At 38.7% G+C, this 20,519-nt stretch overlaps 1 protein-coding gene across 8 annotated transcripts in view; it reads right to left on the bottom strand.

Annotated features, from left to right (window-relative positions):
• The window catches only part of CHRM3 (cholinergic receptor muscarinic 3), a 507,768-nt gene that overhangs the window by 187,248 nt on the left and 300,001 nt on the right, over positions 1-20,519 (bottom strand). Inside the window, exon 1 of one of the 8 annotated variants that reach the window (XM_035280816.3) lies at positions 5,361-5,486. The exons of the other annotated variants lie outside the window; for them this stretch is intronic. The gene's annotated coding sequence lies outside the window, so the exon portion shown is untranslated. Of the gene's footprint in view, positions 1-5,360; positions 5,487-20,519 lie in introns of those variants that run through there. 8 annotated transcript variants of the gene reach the window in all.

A 20,519-nucleotide genomic window follows, 5' to 3' on the forward strand; every position in this document is an offset into this window, starting at 1 on the left:
TTCTAAAACTGACTCTTAGCCACTACCATATATGGTGAGAAAAAGAAAACAGCTTAATCTGAAGAATACTACAGAAAAAATATCGCTTTGCCAGTATCAGCCCCACCAGTGTACTGTTTTGGGCTTGGCCATCAGTCTGCTCAACAAATGGCCTAATACAGAGAATTAGACTTAGTTCATTTCATTAAGAGCTCAAGAGGCAATTCTGTAAATCTGGGATGCTTATAAGGACCAGGATGTGTTCATGCTCTTCTAAGTCAACATTCTCACCAAGTTGACATTGGTCCAACATCTACAGAATGACCAAAAAAGGCAAGACTTCTGACTTTGGGCCAATATTGATTGGGATGGAGACAAAAAAAGGCAGGTTTCTGGGTTTTCAAGCATATTTGAGAATACCAGAGGCTGTACGGGTTGGCTCCAGTGCATATCAGCTCAGGGCTAACATACATCCATTTAAAAAATAGAATTTGTTTCCCTCCTTCTTGTGGTGAAAGCCCCTGATATTTTGACAGGCTTCTCAACCCGGCACTCAGATGAACTGCTGCCGCCAGGATGTAAACTTCTACTAGCCTGTACTCTGAGGCCTCATCTTTAAGTTTTAGAATCTCAAGAGGCTAAATGGCAAGAAGAGGAGGGCCTTAACACATATTAGCCCTCTTATGAGTGAGAACATGCGGTGTCTGGGTTTCTGTTCTTGTGTTATTTTGCTGAGAATGACGGTTTCCAGTTTCCAGCTTTATCCATGTTCCTGCAAAGGACATAAACTCATCCCTTCTGATGGCTGTTTAGTATTCCATGGTGTGTATGTGCCACATTTTCTTTATCCAGTCTATCATTGATAGGCATTTGGGTTGGTTCCAAGTCTTTGCTATTGTGAACAGTGCCACAATAAACATATGTGCATGTGTCTTTATAGTAGAATGATTTGTTATCCTTTGGGTGTATACCCAGTAATGGGATTGCTGGGTCAACTGGTATTCCTGGTTCTAGATCCTTGAGGAATTGCCGTGCTGTCTTCTACAATGGTTGAACTAATGGACACAGGAATGGGAACATCACACATCGGGACCTGTTTCCTAATGTTAGGGGAGGGATAGCATTAGGAAAAATACCTAATGTAGATGACAAGTTGATGGGTGCAGCAAACCACCATAGCATGTGTATAACTATATAACAAACTTATATGTTATACACATGTATCTCAGAGCTTAAAGTATAATAATATATATATATATATTTTAAAATCTTATTAGCCATGGGCCAGTCATGTTGACCCACAGTAACTCCTACTCTAATTCTATAAACATCTCATACAATTTGCCCCAAATGATGCAAATTATATTTAATCAGCTTGCATCCTGCGAATAATCAGTGTGGTGAGATGGAGCATATGAAGTGCTAAGCAGTGTCTGACATACAGGAATTGTTCGATATATGGCAGCAATCATTATAAATATTTGTGGTAATATATTTTAGTAATAGCCATAAGGGAGCTTAATGAACATTTGTCTAAGTGTCAGCCAACCCTTATTGACCCATTATTTATTTTGAAAGATGAAGTTAAAACATCAGTCCAAAACAAGGCAAAATATAATTCAGTTAATATGATCTCTATTAAGATAATAGATATACCTTTCAAAGAAAAATATTAATAAAACATTAACATTTAAAAATTAAAACTATCATTAATTATAGCTTATAATATTCTTTTTTCATTATTTTACCCTTAGAATATCTACAGAAATTACTTAGACCCTGCTTTATCCTTATTGAACAGAACTGTTTCATGTATTTAGCATTTCTGGCAAGTAATTGAGTGCTAGTGGCTGATGTATAGCTAAATAAATGGACATAGTTACCCCTTCTCCATGAAAACAAGTTTAGATATCATTGGCATTCCAACTCATCAGTATTCCTCACCTTACAGAGGTAAAATAAGAGATAGAAAGCAGAGAATCCTGAGAAAATGCAAAAGTCTCTATTGGCTGCAAGTGCTAATCTAGGTAGTATATATGCATCAACATGGAATTTTTGTACTTTAAAGAAAACAAATTACTACAGTGATGACATAACCAATCAATTCTAGCTTGATCTTTATTTCCCTTTTAATTTTTTATATTCTCTAGTTGATACATGTTCATATCTACCCTGGAATGTGCCAATGATGAAAAAACAAAGTTAAAAGAAATATGAGATTCAATAAAGCACAATCATTTTTATGAATGTTCTTACAGTAAATGGCCTGCTTAGCTTGTCCAGGCCAGAAAGAATTTGGCTTCTGAATTCTATGCCACTCTCAAATATGTTAACTTAGTTCCAAATGAAGTGCATTATTTTTACAAAGTTCTACTTCATATTTAACATAGTGAAGATTGTTCATTCCAATACATTTGCACTGCAGAGAATGCATTTGTGTTACTCAGTGTGCTTAATGGTAATAATGCAATAAAGAAACACGAAGACTAAGAGAGATCAAATAAAAACCAAAGTCACAAATCCTGCAGGCAATGACATTAAGACTAGAATTTGAGTCTTAAGATTGTGTTATTTGTGTCCTTTTATGGTTAAACTGTAAGAGGGAAGTCTTTTTGAGCTAGCAAAAATAATATGTGTGGGGAGGAGATAGCCATAATATCCATTCATGCAACTAACTAGGTATATGTGAGTGGGTAGGCACACGAGGCCAACGGGCACTGAGAAACATGTCTGTCAGGTTCTTTCTGTTTTGTTAGCTATTGAGCCAACCTGACTGAAACAAAGACATATTTCACAAGAGTGAAAATTGGTTTCAGTCAATCCTTTTAGCATTTTCCAGGTGACTACATTTTTATAAATCGCCTGACAAAATCAAGCAGTTACATCGCTTCACAGACTTTGGCTGAAACATTAAAGGAACTGAATGATTTATGGAGGAGAAGATCAAACAGGTTGCGTCGTATCTAAATGCTTGTCCCATGAACCAAAAGCTGAATGTGAATTGGCAGATTAATAATTTTTCATTTTCTTCTGGGATTTCAAGGTCTGGAATGCCTTTTGTTGAAGGGACACATTTCACCGCTTTTCAAGGTGCATCTTAAAAAAATACCCCACTGTCCTGCAAATCTCCCAAGTCAGCTCTCATTTCCCTCTCTCACCTGCTGCAATATCTATGTTTTCATACCACAGCATTACATGGTTTTATTTTGTTTATATTTTTCTCTATTTGTTTCATGAGTGCCCGTGATACACATGAGTGCATATAATCCCCAACCAGATTATATAGTAAGGACTTCTTTTGTACTTCTCATACTGTAGGAAGATAATGCCCATTGGCCATTGCATGGTGAATTTTCAGTGTAAGAATTAGTTCAATACATGTTCTTCAGTTGTACTGACAATATGTAAAGAATATTTTTTAGTCCTTTTCCATCTTTTAGGAGGCAGCTTTCCTGTACTTCATTGAAATACAAACTACTTTGATTTACTTTCAGCTCTAAACTTTGTTCTCCCTGTTAATGAAATGCATTTCTATCATGCATGAGATACACACTCTTTATTAAGATTTAGAACCCTCCAAAACATCAGTGGTTGCTCAATGGAAATGCCATACCTAAGGTTTAATATCATGCCTATCATCATTTACATGTTTCCATTCTTCTTGCTCCTGAAGCATCGGGATTCCCATTTACGTACTTCTGTCTGAGCTTGGGTAAAAGGTGACTCCAAGTGTAACGTGAGCTGGAGAAGAATATTTTTTACGTTTTTCCCTGATCTCATCTTTTTTTATTCAGCATTCCCTCTAAAGAGAATTTTACTCACAGATTTAGAGAGGGACTCTGTACTCTTTTACTGTATCACTTTTGGAAACTAAAACCCACTGGGTTTTTTGAGAATTAGGAATCATTACACTGTGCAGAGTTTGGGCTTTTGACACATTTCCAGTCTTTCAATTGAGCACCCCTTTTATTGGATCACTGGAATAAAATCATGATTATTCAAAATGTCACAATATACAATTCTCATATTATAACAACATATGAAGATCTTTGCTTAAATATAAGTTCTCAAATCAGTTTCAGTTGAGCACTAATTAAGCAAAAATAAATTTACAAATGCATCTTGCCTCTTAAAATATTTCCTTGCCAGAGTTGTTCAAACTTATGCAGAAAAAGCATATTTAAATAAAGACAAAGGGCTATCACTTGCTCTTATTTTCATTATATTCAGGAGATGACCACTTTAATTTTAAGTACGAAGTCCTAACAATACTCATGATTTCCAACATGAATTACAGTACTTAAGACTTTGTCTTCTCATTACATCATGCTTATTCTTGCATTTTATATAAAAACTCTGGGGAATAACTTAACAGGAAATCTAAAATAAAGAAAAAAAAAACACTGGAATTCCTGAAATTGTTATAGATAAAGCCCTTTAAGGCTTAGGATTAAGTGTTTGAAAATATCAGGAGCATTTAAAATATGTTCATGCTTAGCTTTCTGTTCACTTGCTAACTACCTGTAACATGACAAGTCTGGGGTTGAATGGCATGAGAGCATTACTGTTTCATTTTTATAATCCAAGCTTAATTTTTAATACATCTTTCGATTTTATTTTAAGTTTTTTGGGGGGTTTGGAGGGAGGGCACTACTTTGTTTCTGAATAAATAACAAAAATCCTTAACAGCCAGTGACTATATGAATGTGATGTGAACGACATAAGCAAAGAAACTAGGGCAAAGTTTTTGTTTTAGAAAACCATATGCTCATATTCTACATGTTCTGAATTATCCTCATAGAAAACACAACATACAATATCTCAAAATGTTACTGCAACACTGCTCATTAGTTTGCAGTTTGGAAATACGGCACTTAAATCCTTTTCTCTCAACCGTAGTAAGACACTGATATAACACAGTTTGCAAGTCTTAGCTCTGCTCTGCAAACTTACTGCTATCATAGGTCTTCTGCATAAGTATTTTTAGTGGCCAGTTCCTAGTTCGATGCTTAAAAATCCTGCCGATCCCTGGGTTGGAACAAAGCTTTCGGAAGCAATTAACTGCTTTTGCCATCCCAGGTGCCAAACCCACACACAATGTCCTTTTATTTGTGGAAATACACACAGATCTATTCTGCATGTGCTCAGAGCTCAACACAAATATCACCCCTTTCCCACAGGCAGCAGGAAGGATGTGGTTTGAAGGACACAGTTGCTTCATCTGAATGTTCAGTTGTTCAAAAGATCTCTTGTTGCTACGCCGAGTCGCGGCTCTACTACTTAGGTTTAAGAAGATATAACCAGGCCATACCCGAAACCCCACTTTTATCTATTTAAAACAGGCATTCAAGTAGATCATGCAATTCTTCTTTGCCCCTTACCTTCAGTGGACACATGCTGAAAGTGGGTTCATAATCAAAAGGCATTCCCGTGAGCTGATGACCCAGTAATTCCTTACGTATACAGGTCAGCTGCGACAATACAGTACTAAAATCGCCAGATGAAATGGTCAGAATTACCCGGTGGCTTGATAAAATCAGCTTACTTTGAGTCTAATCCAAGGATAAATATACAGAAAGCTCCAAGCAGTGGAAACTGTAAACACTGTAGAACTGCCCCCTGAAACTGTAATACTGCCAGGAAAACAAACACTTGCTGAAGTATAGTGTGCTATCTTGGTTTTACCTGAATGCAAATGAGGACCAAATAACTATAAGCTACTGATTAAAGTAGAAAAGTGTAACATAAGTGCAGGGCACTAATTCTGCCACCATCACTACCAGCACTCCCCATAAACTCTAATAACACACTCGAAAAAAGCAAACCAGTAGATCTGATGATTCATTTCACAAATCCTGCAATCCTGGGGCTCACTCATCTCATCATTTCAGGACACTCAGACTCTAACTAGGAACACCTAATTCATAGCCCTGGATTTTGCTAAGTTTCCCTCTACCGTTGAGTCCTGTTTTGCTCTTCAGAGTGTTATTCTACAGAGGATCTCTCTCTTTTTGGAGTCTAGCATTTTGCTTCCTCCTGGAGCCCCAACCAAACACATAACCTCGAAGCTTCTGAGAAATATGTAAGTTTTTCAACTCTGGACGGTAAGCCTTTTTTTGTGACTTAATCTTATCTTGGAAAAAGATGTGTTGTTAGTTACCAGTTGCTTCTTTAGCCTTGCATACAGTGTCTATTCCTGTTTATGACTCCCTGCACAGTTACTAGCTCATGAGAATCTGTAATTTAAGAAGAGAGCTTTGGCAATAGGGTAGTTAAATTGCTCTTACTGGTTACTTCTGAATGATTTCAAGTTGATTCTTTCCTTGGGTTTTCTCCAGCCACTTCCCATTTCTACTAATCAGTTTCACTATGCATGGTCTATGACACTCCTTAGAAGTATGCAAGCAGGCTTCAAGTAAAAGAAGAATGGAAATTTGATGAAAATATTTTATTGGTAACACTCAGATAGAAATGCCACCTCTGAGAAAGTATACACAACTCCATGTACCTAGTGGATTATTACTCATGACCCAGAGTATTATATAAACATCTGCATTTCCTTCTTCAATTAGAAACAAATAGCTCTTGATGAAACGTCTGTGCCCTGGTCCTTCAGAAGTCTGTATCCGACTCTAAGATGCCAGGAAAATTTCACCTTGTGTCATGTTTCACGCTGAGGGGTTTGTATAGTGCTAGTGTAAACCTTGGTCTCTAAGACACATTCCACGGTGAATTTATTTCAGATTCCAAACTGAGTTTATTCCATTTCACTCACTTAAAATTCCAGTTGTGACTGGAAAATACACACTTCATTTACCTTCTGTGCAGTGTTCAATGAACCGCTTGTCATGTTTCACCCTAGTAGGTTGCGTTTCAATCCTGAGTGTGTCTATCAGCTGATTAAAGCTTTGCTATTATTTGTAAGGGATGTTATAACATTCACTGTCATCTTTCTTGGCAATTTCTGATACTGTAACATAAGGATTCTGGCAAAATAATATGGTAGTTGCTACTCTTTCCTTACACCTATACCATTTACTTGTCAGCATACAACATCATGTTTTCAAGGAAGTAGACAAATAGAAAACTCAAATTCCCTGTAGTGTTGTTTGTTATGCCACTCTGTATAAACTGACATGGCATAAAATGACATAGCTTGATAAACCGCTGGAGTAAAACATGTGTTGTTAGTTACCAATTGCTTCTTAGATTACTGCCATTTAGCTAGAGTAGGACACGTCACTTGAGGACAGGGCCTTAAGGAATGTCAGTTCTAGAGGAGGAAGGATAGAATCGAAATGAGGGATCTGGTTCTTTGCTGTGTGTGGCTGAATTTCCTGGACACTGTTTAAGGCAGAAATGACAGGTAGCATAAAAGAATAAACCATACCTTAAGAGCACAAATGACATAAGCACCCCCTCCCGCCCCAATCCGAAATTTTTGCCACACTATATGACTTTACCACGTAGGTGATTGCTCAGACCTGAAGAAATGTTAACTCCAATCCCTAATCAATGATAACAACCAAAAACCACATTAGTCATTATTTACTAACATAACAACAATATAAATCGTGTGTGTGTGTGTGTGTGCATATGTGTGTGTGTGTGTTTCCTTTCTTGAGTTCTGTATCAGGATTTTATAATGCTTGAGAGAGTTGACTATTAAGAAACATGTTTAAATTTTATTCCAAAGAAATGGTCCCCACTCCTATCTCTGATACTGTTAAAGTCCAGCCTGGCTCTTGCTATCAAAACCATCTATTCTACGCTTTCCTGGTACCAGCATAATTAAGTCAAAAAAACTGGTTACTTTCAAGGTCAGTAACTATCCAAAGCTACTTCCTCAGCCTGGGTACAGTTTTAACATGCCCATAAGCCTTATTCAGGATCTCAATCTTTTGCAGTCGAGACATAAATCCAAGAATACTGTATGAGAAGCTCACAATTCAACTCAGATCTTACATTTGAACTTTTTCATTTTTGGAAGATGTACTCATGGTAAGTTTATTCATGCAAAAAATAAAACTGGAAGTGATTGAGAACACTTGTTTTTCTGGCATTGAGGACATTTCAATTATTGTCCCTTAGTATGTCATCTCATAACTATCTTCCAGAACATGTATTCTTCAGATATGCCATATGGATGGTTAAGATCAAAATAAACCATTAATAACAAATCTAAACCAAGCCAACCAAACACACATACAAATAAACCAAATGAATCCTCCTGTACATTCTCATTTTTTCAGAGAGCTACATCCCTGCTCCACTTGAGCTAAGTTGGGGCTTCATCCTTCAGCTACTGATTTTTTTTAAAGTTTAGGTTCTTCTTTCCTTTCCTTACTTCTCCCTTTTCCTCTTCCTCTTCTTTTTTACATCTTTACTATTTTAGGACCTACTGGTTAGCTTTCTTTATTATCAAATTAAAAATATTATTTATTCGCTCTCTTACAAAAAATAAAAAACAACTCTTTTGAGATTTATATTGTTTAGCTGTAAACATCATTTCTCCCTGTGAATGGCTGGAGTCCCAATGAAGCCTCCTACATTTAACAAAGGCTTTGGCACATGACTTAAAGTCTTAATATGGAACCCAAGATCCTGGATGATGTCCGTGCCCTTTGCAGTAATCATCCAGCACCTGCCTTATAGTCCCCTGCTATTCACTGCAGTAGTCTCTATTAACCTCCACTCTGCTTCAGCTAGTCACACTCATGCCCCCCCCAAACTCAGCCACCTCTAGACTTGTTCACCGTGTGAAGTTGTTCTCTAAACAGCACCATCCATCTTTTCGGCTCTCGCGACTTCTTATTCCCACTGCATCTGTTCCACAACCTCATTCAGATCTCAAACCTCTGAAAAGTAGCACTTTCCTCACTTGTAAAAGCTCCCCTTGGCTCTACTTCCTGCTCTGTTCAACCTAGACATCACAGCCCACCACTTCAAACATCCCCCTGTCAGTACCCACTTGTCACTTGGGTACTGTGACATCCCTCCACGTTTTCCTCCAAAATCTCAACCCAAGATCAAGCAATTCTTTTTTGTCTGTTTTCATATCCCTGGGTTGCTACATTCTGGGTAATTCCATGTGACTCTGCAAAATGGTACTGGTACAAAGTCCTGGTCTTCAGCATCACTGGGACTTCAACACTGTCCAAATTTCCTTCCACATCTCCTTTTCTTTCAAGCTTTAACTGTTTCTTTCAACCCAACGTTATGTACCAACTGCCACTTCCTCACTCATGGCCAAGCTCTCCTATCCTAACTGATAGGTAAAATAACCCACGAATTGAGAATCCATTCAGCTTCCTTTCTTCTCTTTGAATTGATTCCAATTCAACTCTTTGCCACCCAACCCATTAGAAGAGAGACCTTTTCTCTTATCCAACATGAATCATTCCACCTTTATTCAGGACCCTACCTTCTTCCTTCTTTATCTGTTTTATTGGCAATCCCACTTTTTACGAAACCTTCAACCTCCCGCATCCCATTGGTTTGTACCCGGTGGTGCACTGGAGCTTAAAGCTGATTCTAGGTATCTTCTCAGATCTGCATTCACTGAGGTATTCTGAATGCCTTCTGCATTCTGCCTTGATAGGTTTACTCCAGTCATGGTGGGTGTATTGATGCATGGTCATCTGTAACAGCTACAAATTAGAGCTTTTATTTCTCCCTTGGAGGCCTGGTTTTTCAGAACACCACTGCATCCAAGCCTTCTCAAGACAAAACAAACAAAATCACTGACAAAAATCCTTGCACATAGCCTATTTCCTCTTCTAGTTATAGTGCCCTCCGTCCTTTTATGTTCCAGCTACTTAAAATATGTAATGTGTACCCAACCATTTGCTCTTAACCAATCTCAATATGCCTTTACTTCTTAACAGTTCTTCATTGAAGTTGGTATTTCCAAGGTAATCAGTAACCTCATAGTTGATTAGCCTAATGGATACTTTCCAGTTTGCACTCACTTAATCTGTGGAATTTGGTCTTGTTAGCCACTCCCTTCATATAAGTCACTCTTGCCCTGACTTCAGGACATCAGCCCCCTAAATTCCCCCTTTACCTCTTTGGTATTTTGTTTTCAGGGTCCATTTCATTTGCCCATCTTTTAACAAGTTTTTCCATAGTACTTTTTCTCAGCTTAACCTACTGGCAAAATCTTCATCCCATGCAGAGCCATCTCTCTCTCACGTCTCTTTCGTGTGTTGTAGTTATCACTGGACAGCTGTCCACTTAGGTCGTTCAAGACATCAGGCACGTTGGACCCCAAACTCACCAAATTTTGTATCCTCACCTACTCTGGTTCTCCCGCCCCTCTGTCTATTCTTCACAACTGAGTTGAGCTAGTATTTTCTAAGCACAATTCTGATTGTATCGCCCCCGGCTTAAAGCACTTGAATTTTTTCCCTACCCCTTGAGCTACTTCCACAGCCTCATTTTCCATGAGGCTTTCCCTTCCTGCTGTGTTGTTTGAGCAAATTCTGTCCTTTCTGTCTCCTCTGCATCCTGTGCCTGTGATCCCTTCTACTGCAGGCCCTTGGTACAAGCTGTCTTCTGCCTCTGCTCATGCTTCCACACCCAAGTAACTCTGATTTATCTTTCAGGTCTCAGCTTCATTGGACCTTTCACAAAGAAACCTTTCCTGAGCATTCTTGACCAGCTCGAATCCCACTGTCAGGAGCTCACAGAGCCCCCTCCACAGCCACCTTCTCTTTGAACCATTATGAGTCTGGTGCAGCATCAGAAGAGAAGCTTTTCCTTTGCAAAATGACTAATACCTGTTTCTCTCTTTAGATGATGAGGTCCATGAGGGCAAAGGTTGTCCGTTCTTGGTCACCATTGCATACCCAGGAGCTCATGGCATGCTGGTGCTAGTTCTGTGAACATTTATTGAATTCGTGAATGAATATCCTGGAAATTTCCAGAAGTTCTTCAGATGAGAAAACTAATAGAAGGCTGGGTTTCCCACAGGCAAGCAAAAAGCAATTTTAAGTCCACGAACTTAGTAAGGCCTTAAGAGACACATCTAATTTTTTAAGCATTGCTGGTTAGGCATACACAGATGAGTTACCCAAATGATGTGAAAGAAATCTACTGTATTAACATCACGACTAGTTTAAAGGACAGGGCTTAAAACCTTGAAGAGATATATGCATTTCTCCTGGCTTATATTTTGCCCCTCCTCCATAAAACAATTTAATAGAACATCATTCTTTATACTTAAATAAGGTGACCACATAATTTATCAACCAGACTAAGGCATGCTTGTCAGCAAAGGAGAGTCATTGCAGTTGTGCGGCGGCAACGGAGGTAAATTGCAGAGGTCTCCAGCAAAGTCACCGCAGCTGTGGTTGACGTAACAGAATGAAGTTGGTAAACGCAAAATCCTCTGTCCATGGGGAATGGTGACAGGTGCTGTAGAATAACTAAGCCTAATATAGAGGAAGACTTCTCATAATGTGATGCTGGTATTTGTGCAAATTGTGGAAGAACAGATGCATCTTCAATAATGCAGTATACAGAATAAAATTATAATTGCATTAATCATTCTACATTTTATTTGGAACTCATTCTGTTTGTTATATTATTTTCTGCCCCACAACACTCCTATTTTAATTCATCTAAAAGCCTTTGTTGAGCACAATTGTGATGTGAAGGAAGAACAAGATATCAACCGTCCCCAGAAAATCGATGGTATCACTACAGGGCAAATAGGATCATCCAGAATTATAGATGAAGAAATTGACACCCAGAACAAAGAAATGACTTTTGGCTAAGGGTATGCAGATGAAAAACTGACTTCCGGGGCCGGGCGCGGTGGCTCACATCTGTAATCCCAGCACTTTGGGAGGCCAAGGCGGGTGGATCACGAGGTCAAGAGATCGAGACCATCCTGGTCAACATGGTGAAACCCCATCTCTACTAAAAATGCAAAAAATTAGCTGGGCATGGTGGTGCGTGCCTGTAATCCCAGCTACTCGGGAGGCTGAGGCAGGAGAATTGACTGAACCCAGGAGGCGGAGGTTGCGGTGAGCCGAGATCGCGCCATTGCACTCCGGCCTGAGTAACAAGAGCAAAACTCCGTCTCAAAAAAAAAGAACAACAACAAAAAAAAAACTGACTTCCAGTTCAGAGTTCACTTTATTTGGCTCAGCTGCCTCCCGAAAATGGAGTTAATACACGTAATGTACTTTACGCACTTGTCTTCTGCACAGAAACACCCATGAAGTGCGTTTACACAATCTTTGCAGAAGCGGATTGTGCCGGGCTCAGCGGGCAGTGTTTGTGTTGCCTGTGTGGACTTTCTTTTTAGGCACTGGTTTCTGGCCCTGTGACAAAGATTTGCAGGGGATTTAAAAGGCCAAGCACATCTCTGACTAACTTGTCTCTGTATCATACCTATGTTTAAATACTGGGTAAGTTAAAAGGCCAAAAATATGTCTTTTTACTTTATGATCAAATTCCACTGCAGAGGAGTAATGAAATAGTCCAGATATGGCCAGGGGATAACCCTAGGGGTAACAGACCATCCCTACTACAGAAAATGCAGGTATTTGTCCGTGATGAGACGTTTTACCTTTTCACTGAAGAGGAACACTCATTCAGTAGTGTTTTGGGGTTCACAAAATACAGTATTTACCAAAGAGATTTATCACTCTTGTGAGATTTCTAAGGGAAATAGCTTTTGAGATTGCAATTCAAGTATTTGAGGAAACATGGCATTCTGCTTATATTCTTTTAAATGCCGGCAACAGATACTTGTTAAAATGGAAAGTATTTTTCATAGTCAGAAATACCCCAACTTACAAAGACCTCTGTTTTTTCATTCCTTCCAACTACATAGTTCTATTAGTATAAGATCCTGACAATAAAACTAAAAGGTGATTTCTTTTTCATTTTCAATTTTCAAAAAAAGTTTTCACTTATTTAATAGAAATACTTCCTAAGTAAGAGACGACTTTCAGATAATCTTTTTTCTTCTTCTGACCTGTAGAGAATTCCGTAAAGGACAAAAGCAAAATCGAAATAGCTCACAAATCAACTAAGTCATTCAAATCACAACCAAGGATAACTAAAATAGAAGACTCCTAAAGTTACCTGCAATCGATCACGGACCAAGACAACTGGGACAATTACAGTAAATAAAATTATTTTTTAAACATCTACAAAATTATTGATCCTATGCTCGTGACAAACATGGATATGATATATAATTGAGATTTTTTTTTTAAAACAAACTTTTCTTTTTGGGTAGTCTGAGAGCTTATTTTAAAGGGAGAGTTTTCCTTGTTGGGAATATTTCTGAATAGCTTTACCAGAGGCAAAGGCTGAAATCAAAAGGCACCTAAGCCTGGAATCTGCTCTGGGGAGGATCTAGCTACAGCAAGAAGGGAATAAGGCTGGGTGTGGAGTTCGAGAACAGCTTGGGCAATAGAGTGAGACTTCATCTCTACAATTTTATTTTGTTTGTCTTAAAGTTATCAGAGCATGGTGATGTATGCCTGTAGTCCTAGCTACTCAGAAGGCTGAAGGGGAGAATCCCTTGAGCCCAGGAGTTTGAGGCTGCAGTGAGTTATGATTACACCTCCATTATTTAGTCTGGGCAACAGAGTGAGACTCTGTTGAGAGAGAGAGAGAGAGAGAGAGAGAGAGAGAGAAATGGGGATGTGAGGATGGAGAGAGACGGAGTGTGGCAGTGGACTAAAGATTTATTTAGTGGAAAAACAATCTATTGTTATGTTATCCTCTCCTTGGAACCCCTGAAGTCCTCTAGAACCTGATAAGCTTATTAATGCTTTATCAATAAAAAATTATCATTTCTTACTATTTAATATTAATATCATATATTATTATTTAATAATTAAGGATTTATTAAATCATTGGGCTGATGAATGGAATGGGAGTCTGGGTGGCTCAGCATTACTGAACCTCATGGAAAGGGGAGCTAATTCTGAATAATGTTAAAGGTTGTGGGATGCAAAATTGGATGGGAGTCAGGAACGTTTACCCTGTCTCGGAGGAGCAAGAAAATTCCAATTTGTCATTGGGGTTACAGACACAATTCATGCATGACCCCAAAACCTTATGGTGTGGTGGAGGAAACAGATGGGCAAACAACACACAAGAGATGTGTGTTATTCTAAGTAATCTCATCTGTGCCATGGAAGCTGTATCTGTACAACGTCAAGGGGCTCAGAAGAAGGCCTGAGTTTCCTACTTGGCAACTCAGGGAGGTATCATAGGGAGGTGGCATTTTTGCTGGCTCTTGCAGGATGAGTTAGGGTGATCAAATTGTTTAGAAAACCCAGAACAGTATTATTTCAATTTCCAAAACTGAAGCAAAAAAAAAAAAAAAAAAAAAGCTGGAAAAGAAGGAATGGGCTTTTCTTGGTGAAAGGTATGACATGAACGAAGTCAGTCTGGAATACGGCAGGTTGTTGGGGTGTGGTGAGAGGTACCACGGTACATGGCGGAAGAGTGGTCAACTAAAGCCAAATGTATTAAGGCCTTAAACGCTCTATGTATGTTCTTTATGCTTAGAAAGAAGTAACTTTGAAAGAACTGAGAGATAAGAAAAAATATTAAATTACTTTATCTAAACTTAGTATTCAATATAGTTACTAAATTCACTGGTTGATACCTGGTTAAATGACTAAATGATACTCAGTAAACCATTCTAATTAAGTGCTTAACTGAAGCTTGTATGTGAAGTGAACCACAGATCACCTCCTCATCTCTTCATATCTTCCTACTCGTACGTCACATACACAAACCCCTAGGATATCTGTCTCCACAGTTTAACAGTCGTAATGATTTGCAATGCTGCATGTCATCATTCAGGTTGTCAGCTGTTCTTGCATTACCTGCCTGCTTATAGACATGGTATTAATAAGATTATACAAAATGTCTGCCCAACTTTGATCAGAGAATTTTGCAATTTCCTGATCAACTGCCAGATTGGTCTTCCATAACATGGATGTAGTTATATATAAATTGCCTCATAGGTTAAAGAACCCTCAAAAACCTGTCCCGGACAATAGTTTGCCATTTGACATGAAGCATCATTGTATCATGAGATGTTAGTAAAGGGAACTCTGCAGTCCTCTTCCACCTCTGCCAAATGAAGAAGGACACTGATTGGGACGCTTCTAATGGCAATTTCATTTTGCCAATATTGACCTTAAAAGCTAGTTAATGTTGTTGGGCTTGCCATGGGATTCCAGAAACAAACCATTGTGAATCAATTAAATTTCCAATTTCCAAAAGCAGCTAGCGACAACAGATTAAAGAGATTTATAACCCCCTTTCAGCAGCTTAATATCTATACAAAGGAATTCATTCATTCATTTTTTTCTCAACATATATGGAACCCTTCCACATAGGCAGCACTGTCCTAGCTGGAGACGTGAGGGTGAAGTAGATAAAGTCACTGATTCAGAGGAACTTTATTCTACTGGGGAACACAGACTGGCAGCTAATTTTTTTTTTTTTTTGAGACAGAGTCTCACTGTCACCCATGCTGGAGTGCAGTGGCATGATCTCAGCTTACTGCAACCTCCGCCTCCCGGGTTCAAGTGATTCTCCTGCCTCAGCCTCCTGGGTAGCTGGGATTACAGGCACACACCACTATGCCCCGCTAATTTTTTTGTGTTTTTAGTAGAGATGGGGTTTCACCATGTTGGCCAGGATGGTCTTGAACTCCTGACCCAAAGTGCTGGGATGACAAGCATCCGCCACCATACCTGGCCTCATGGCAGCTAAAGTTATAAGGTTATATTAGCTGCTGTACTGAAAAAAATAAAGTGGAATATGTGGGTAAAATGAGTGATTGTCAAGAGTATGACTATTTTAGATATGGCAGTCAGTAAAATCTGACATTCGAATTAAGACCTCTGCTCACCAGGAGGCAATCTAAAAAAGTATTCCAAACAAAATAACCTAGAGAACAAAGACCTGGGATGGCAAGCAAGCTTCAAGTGCTCAAGAAATGTCCATGTGACTGGCCTGGGTTTCAGTCTGAAAACTGAGTGCTAAATACTGAAGATAGTTGCAGAAAAACTAAAAGCAAGAGAATGCATTATGTGTTTAAAGATATGCAATAAATAGGTAGAAACAGATAGAAAACAGTATGGTTTAGGGAGCATAATTTTGGGATAACATATCTTTTATTATCTTTCCTAACTAGGGAGGGGGTGGAAGACAATATTGCCACCAAAGCCAAAGCTTTTACCCTCTAAACCCGCCAAACAATTCAGCAGTGGATAATTACATTTATTTGAGTTAAAAAATAAATTGAGATCTTAAGGAGACTTAATTAGTTCATTCTGAATCGTAGTTAGAGTGAGAAGAGAAAAAGTTAAATGTGAAACTTCTATTTCATCCACTAAGAAGTCAGCAGAGAGTACCACAGAACCTACAGACTCTGAACACCAACAAATAAATAATTTAAAACCAGAAGAAACAAACTGAGAATTTAATCTGGAGTTATTGAGGACTTATTATGTGCTAGGCATTATTCAGAGAAGCAGGAATAGAACAGTAACCTTGGCAAAAATTGCCCCTTTCTGGATGGTGCTTATATTTTTAGGTGGTTAAGCTCACAAATAAACACACAAAATACGAGATGAATGCTGGTCAACAGTGGTATGGAGAAAAATAAAGGAGGTGTGGGGTTCAGAGAATACCAAGGGTGGAGGTGGTGCGATGTTGTTTTAGATTGGATAGTTAGGAAATCCTCTCCAAAAAGAAAGGCTGGGAAGCCACTGGAGGGTGTTGAGTGGAGAGTGAATTTTAGAATACCACCCCAGCTGCTGTGCGAAGGATAGGCTGAAGGGGTCGGTGGTAAAACAGGAAGGGCCATTGGAAGTCTCCTGCAATCATCTGAGTAAGAGCTAATGCAAGCTTGGACCAGCACAAACAGTGAGAATTTCTTAAATTCTAGACACAGCTGATGAGTGGAGATGAATGAATCCAACTGGGAGCACGAAAGAGGAGCAGATTCAAGGATGGCTCCAGGGTTTTGGCCTGAACCACCCCAAGCTTGTTGCTATCATTTAGCAAGAGGAGGGAAGATCACATATACATGGTTTAGTCTAAGAGATAAAGCGTTATTCCATAAACTCAACTATCCTCCAGGACACATCCTCTCCCATGTTGCAGGATTAGCACATTCAGTTACTGCCATTACCTACCTATAAGTAGTTAAATGATTTTTTTCTTCATGAAATATTCCACGGTAGTTATTTACCAAGTTAGAGACCGACTGAAGAAAGAGTTAAAATAGTATACCTAAATGAATTTCATCTGTATCATAGTCTAAAAGATTGTTTCAAGGCCAAGGCCCAATACTCTTCTATATTAAATTATCTCAAGGTATGTTTATTTTCAATCCATGCTTAAGTTTAGCTACAGAGTCAGGGATAAAGTGGGATAAGCGAAGGTATTTAATTATTGTTTTCTTTTCCAGATCCTCCACAGAATAATTGCTGACAAACTCTCTTGCCCAGAAAATGTCTATTGGAATTATGGAGTACAAAAAACTACAAAAGCAATGAAAAAAAAAAGAAGAATGTTTTATTTACCTCCTATTTCAAAACGAATGCTTTCATGCTATTAGGTCTCTGCAGGCCCAATATCGTGCATCTGCATAAAAAGTTTAGAATCATTCCTTATAACAAACACTGGTATAGTCACTTGAAAGTGTAGATTTCATTCACTTCCAAAACAGTTAGCTCATAATTCGGAACACTGAGGTTTGAAAAATGGCTGGAGGAAACTTTACCCAAACAATAGTTACTAGTTCTGCTGAGAATTATCACAGGCCCACAACATACAGAAATTCTGATTTAATTTTTATTATCCAGCTAATTTTTTTAGACTCATGAATAAAATAGCAAGTCATTCTGTGCATAAGCATGTTTAAGTCTACGGGGAGAAATGTCTGGAATCCTTTTGGTTATTAATTAGAAATTCAGAATAATGAAAGGCATATGCAACTGATTGTATTCTTTATATAGCGTATTTCATGTAACCCTCCAAACAGCGGCATGGCATACTTATCCCCACCTTGCATAGCATGGTAACCAAAGTTTGTAAGGTTAGTTCATTTGTCCACAGTTACCCAGAAAATCGCATGTGGAGCTCAGTATGAGGCTGCTGCCAGACTCCAAAGTCTATGTTCCTTCTACTACCATGCGTTGCCTTTGCTTTTCTTATAAAAGTTGGAAAAATATCATTTTGCCTTTCCTATTTTTCTTAAAACTATTTATAATAATAAATTCAGTTTTTTGTATGTAGCTGTTTAGAACTTTAATGCATGTAGCATCAGGCATGTGCATTTGTGCAGGCCTATGCATGACTCTATGTACATACACACATATGTGTACATGCACACGTGTGTGGGAATGCATGCCTATGTATGCCTCTGTGTGTGTACATGCACACGTGTGTGTGGGTGCATGCCTATATATGCCTCTGTGTGTACACACACACACGTGTTGGTGCATGCCTGTGTATGCCTGTGTGTACATGCACATGTGTGTGGAGATGCATGCCTGTGTATGTCCCTGTGTGTGCATATACATGCACATGTGTGTGGGTGCATTCCTGTGCATGCCTCAGTGTATATGTACATGCACACGTGTGTGGGGATGCATGCCTGTGTATTTCTCTGTGTGTATGTTCATGCACACATGTGTGGGGGTGCATGCCTGTGCATACCTGTGTGTGTGTGTGTACATGCACATGTGTGAGGGGTGCATGCCTCTGAGCATGTACATGCACACATGTGGGAATGCATGCCTGTGTATGCCTCTGTGTGTATGTACAAACACACATGTGTGGGGATGCATGCCTGTGTATGTCTCTGTGTGTGTGTATGCTCATGCCCACGTGTGTGTGGGTGCATGCCTGTGTGTGTGTATATGCACATGTGGGGGGATGCATGCCTGTGCATGCCTGTGTATGTATGTACATGCACATGTGTGTGTGGGTGCATGCCTGTGCATGCCTGTGTGTGTGTATGTGTGTACATTCACATGTGTGAGGGGTGCATGCCTCTGAGTATATACATGCACATGTGTGGGAATGCATGCCTGTGTGTGCCTCTGTATGTATGTACACACACGTGTGGGGATGTATGCCTGTGTATGTCTGTGTGTGTGTGTATGCTCATGCCCACGTGTGTGTGGGTGCATGCCTGTGCATGCCTCTGTGTGTGTACATGCATATGTGTGTGGAGGTACATACCTGTGTATGCCTTCATGTATGTGATATGTACATACACACATGTGGGGGAGTGAGAGGGCGCAGTGCCGAGAGGGAGCAACATTTTTTTCTAGATGTTAAGTTTCAAGAAGTTGGTGTCATGGAGACAGCCAATCCGACCCGGGAGACAGCGTTAAAAAACAGGGCTTCAGCTACTTGCATGATGTGGGGTGGGGAACCCGTCTGTCCTCCTAGCCGTGGAATGTCCCTGTTGTATTCAGAAACCTTTCCATCCCTTGGATTTTAAAGGAAAGTATCCTTTCTGTCAGTAAAATTTTCTTTCAATCTCTTTTAATAAATCATTTACAAATAATCTTCCAGATATTTAGAATGTAATAACATAATTATAAATTATATTATAATTTATATTCATAATTCATGTTTATATATTATTGCATATTCATGATATATAATATATTGTTTGTATTTCTTGTAATTTACAAATTTATCATGAATTATTTATAATTTACATATAATTATAACCTATAAATAAACTTAAATAATTTAATAATTAAAAAATCAAAACAATCTCAATAAATAATAACCATCCTTCTTGACATCCAAGCTCCTCATCAGACTTGTAATATTTAACTCTTACTTCTCTTTTATTTTCAATCCTATCTACCTTTATCATTTATTTTACAACTTTACATCTGGTATATAAAAGCTTACTTAGTATTTCAAGGTAATTTTATCACCTTTTACATATTGGCCATGGAGCTCCATTGCCTAGAATAATGTCTCTACTGTTTATTTGAAATATCAAGGCTACTTTATATATATATAAATATTTATACATATACATATATATGTATATATACACACAAACACATATATGTATATATATACATGTACTATATATGTGTGTATGTTTATATATAGTGAATCTATTCACCAGCCTAAATATCATTTTCTCTTCTTTGTATCCTCATATGGGTTAATTTTTCCTTCCCTACCCCACTCCCTGACAATAAAAAGATAAGTTGAAGTACTAATCTCTACTACTTCTCAGAATGTTAACCCCCACTACCTTTAAAAAAGACCCTATTACCTTAAAATGAGGGCATCAGAGTGGCCCAAATCACATATCACTGGTGTTCTTACAAGAAGAGGACATTCGGATACAGAGATGTAGGAAGAACACCATATGCAGATGAAGGCAGAGAGACTCATCTACAAGCCAAGGCACTCCAGTGATTGCCAGCAGCCACCAGAAGCCAGGAGGCAGACATGGAACACATTCTCCCTCACAGCTGACAGGAGGAGCCAAC

Source organism: Callithrix jacchus, chromosome 19 (genome assembly GCF_049354715.1).
Source record: "Callithrix jacchus isolate 240 chromosome 19, calJac240_pri, whole genome shotgun sequence".
In the NCBI taxonomy this organism is placed as follows: Eukaryota; Metazoa; Chordata; class Mammalia; order Primates; family Cebidae; genus Callithrix; species Callithrix jacchus.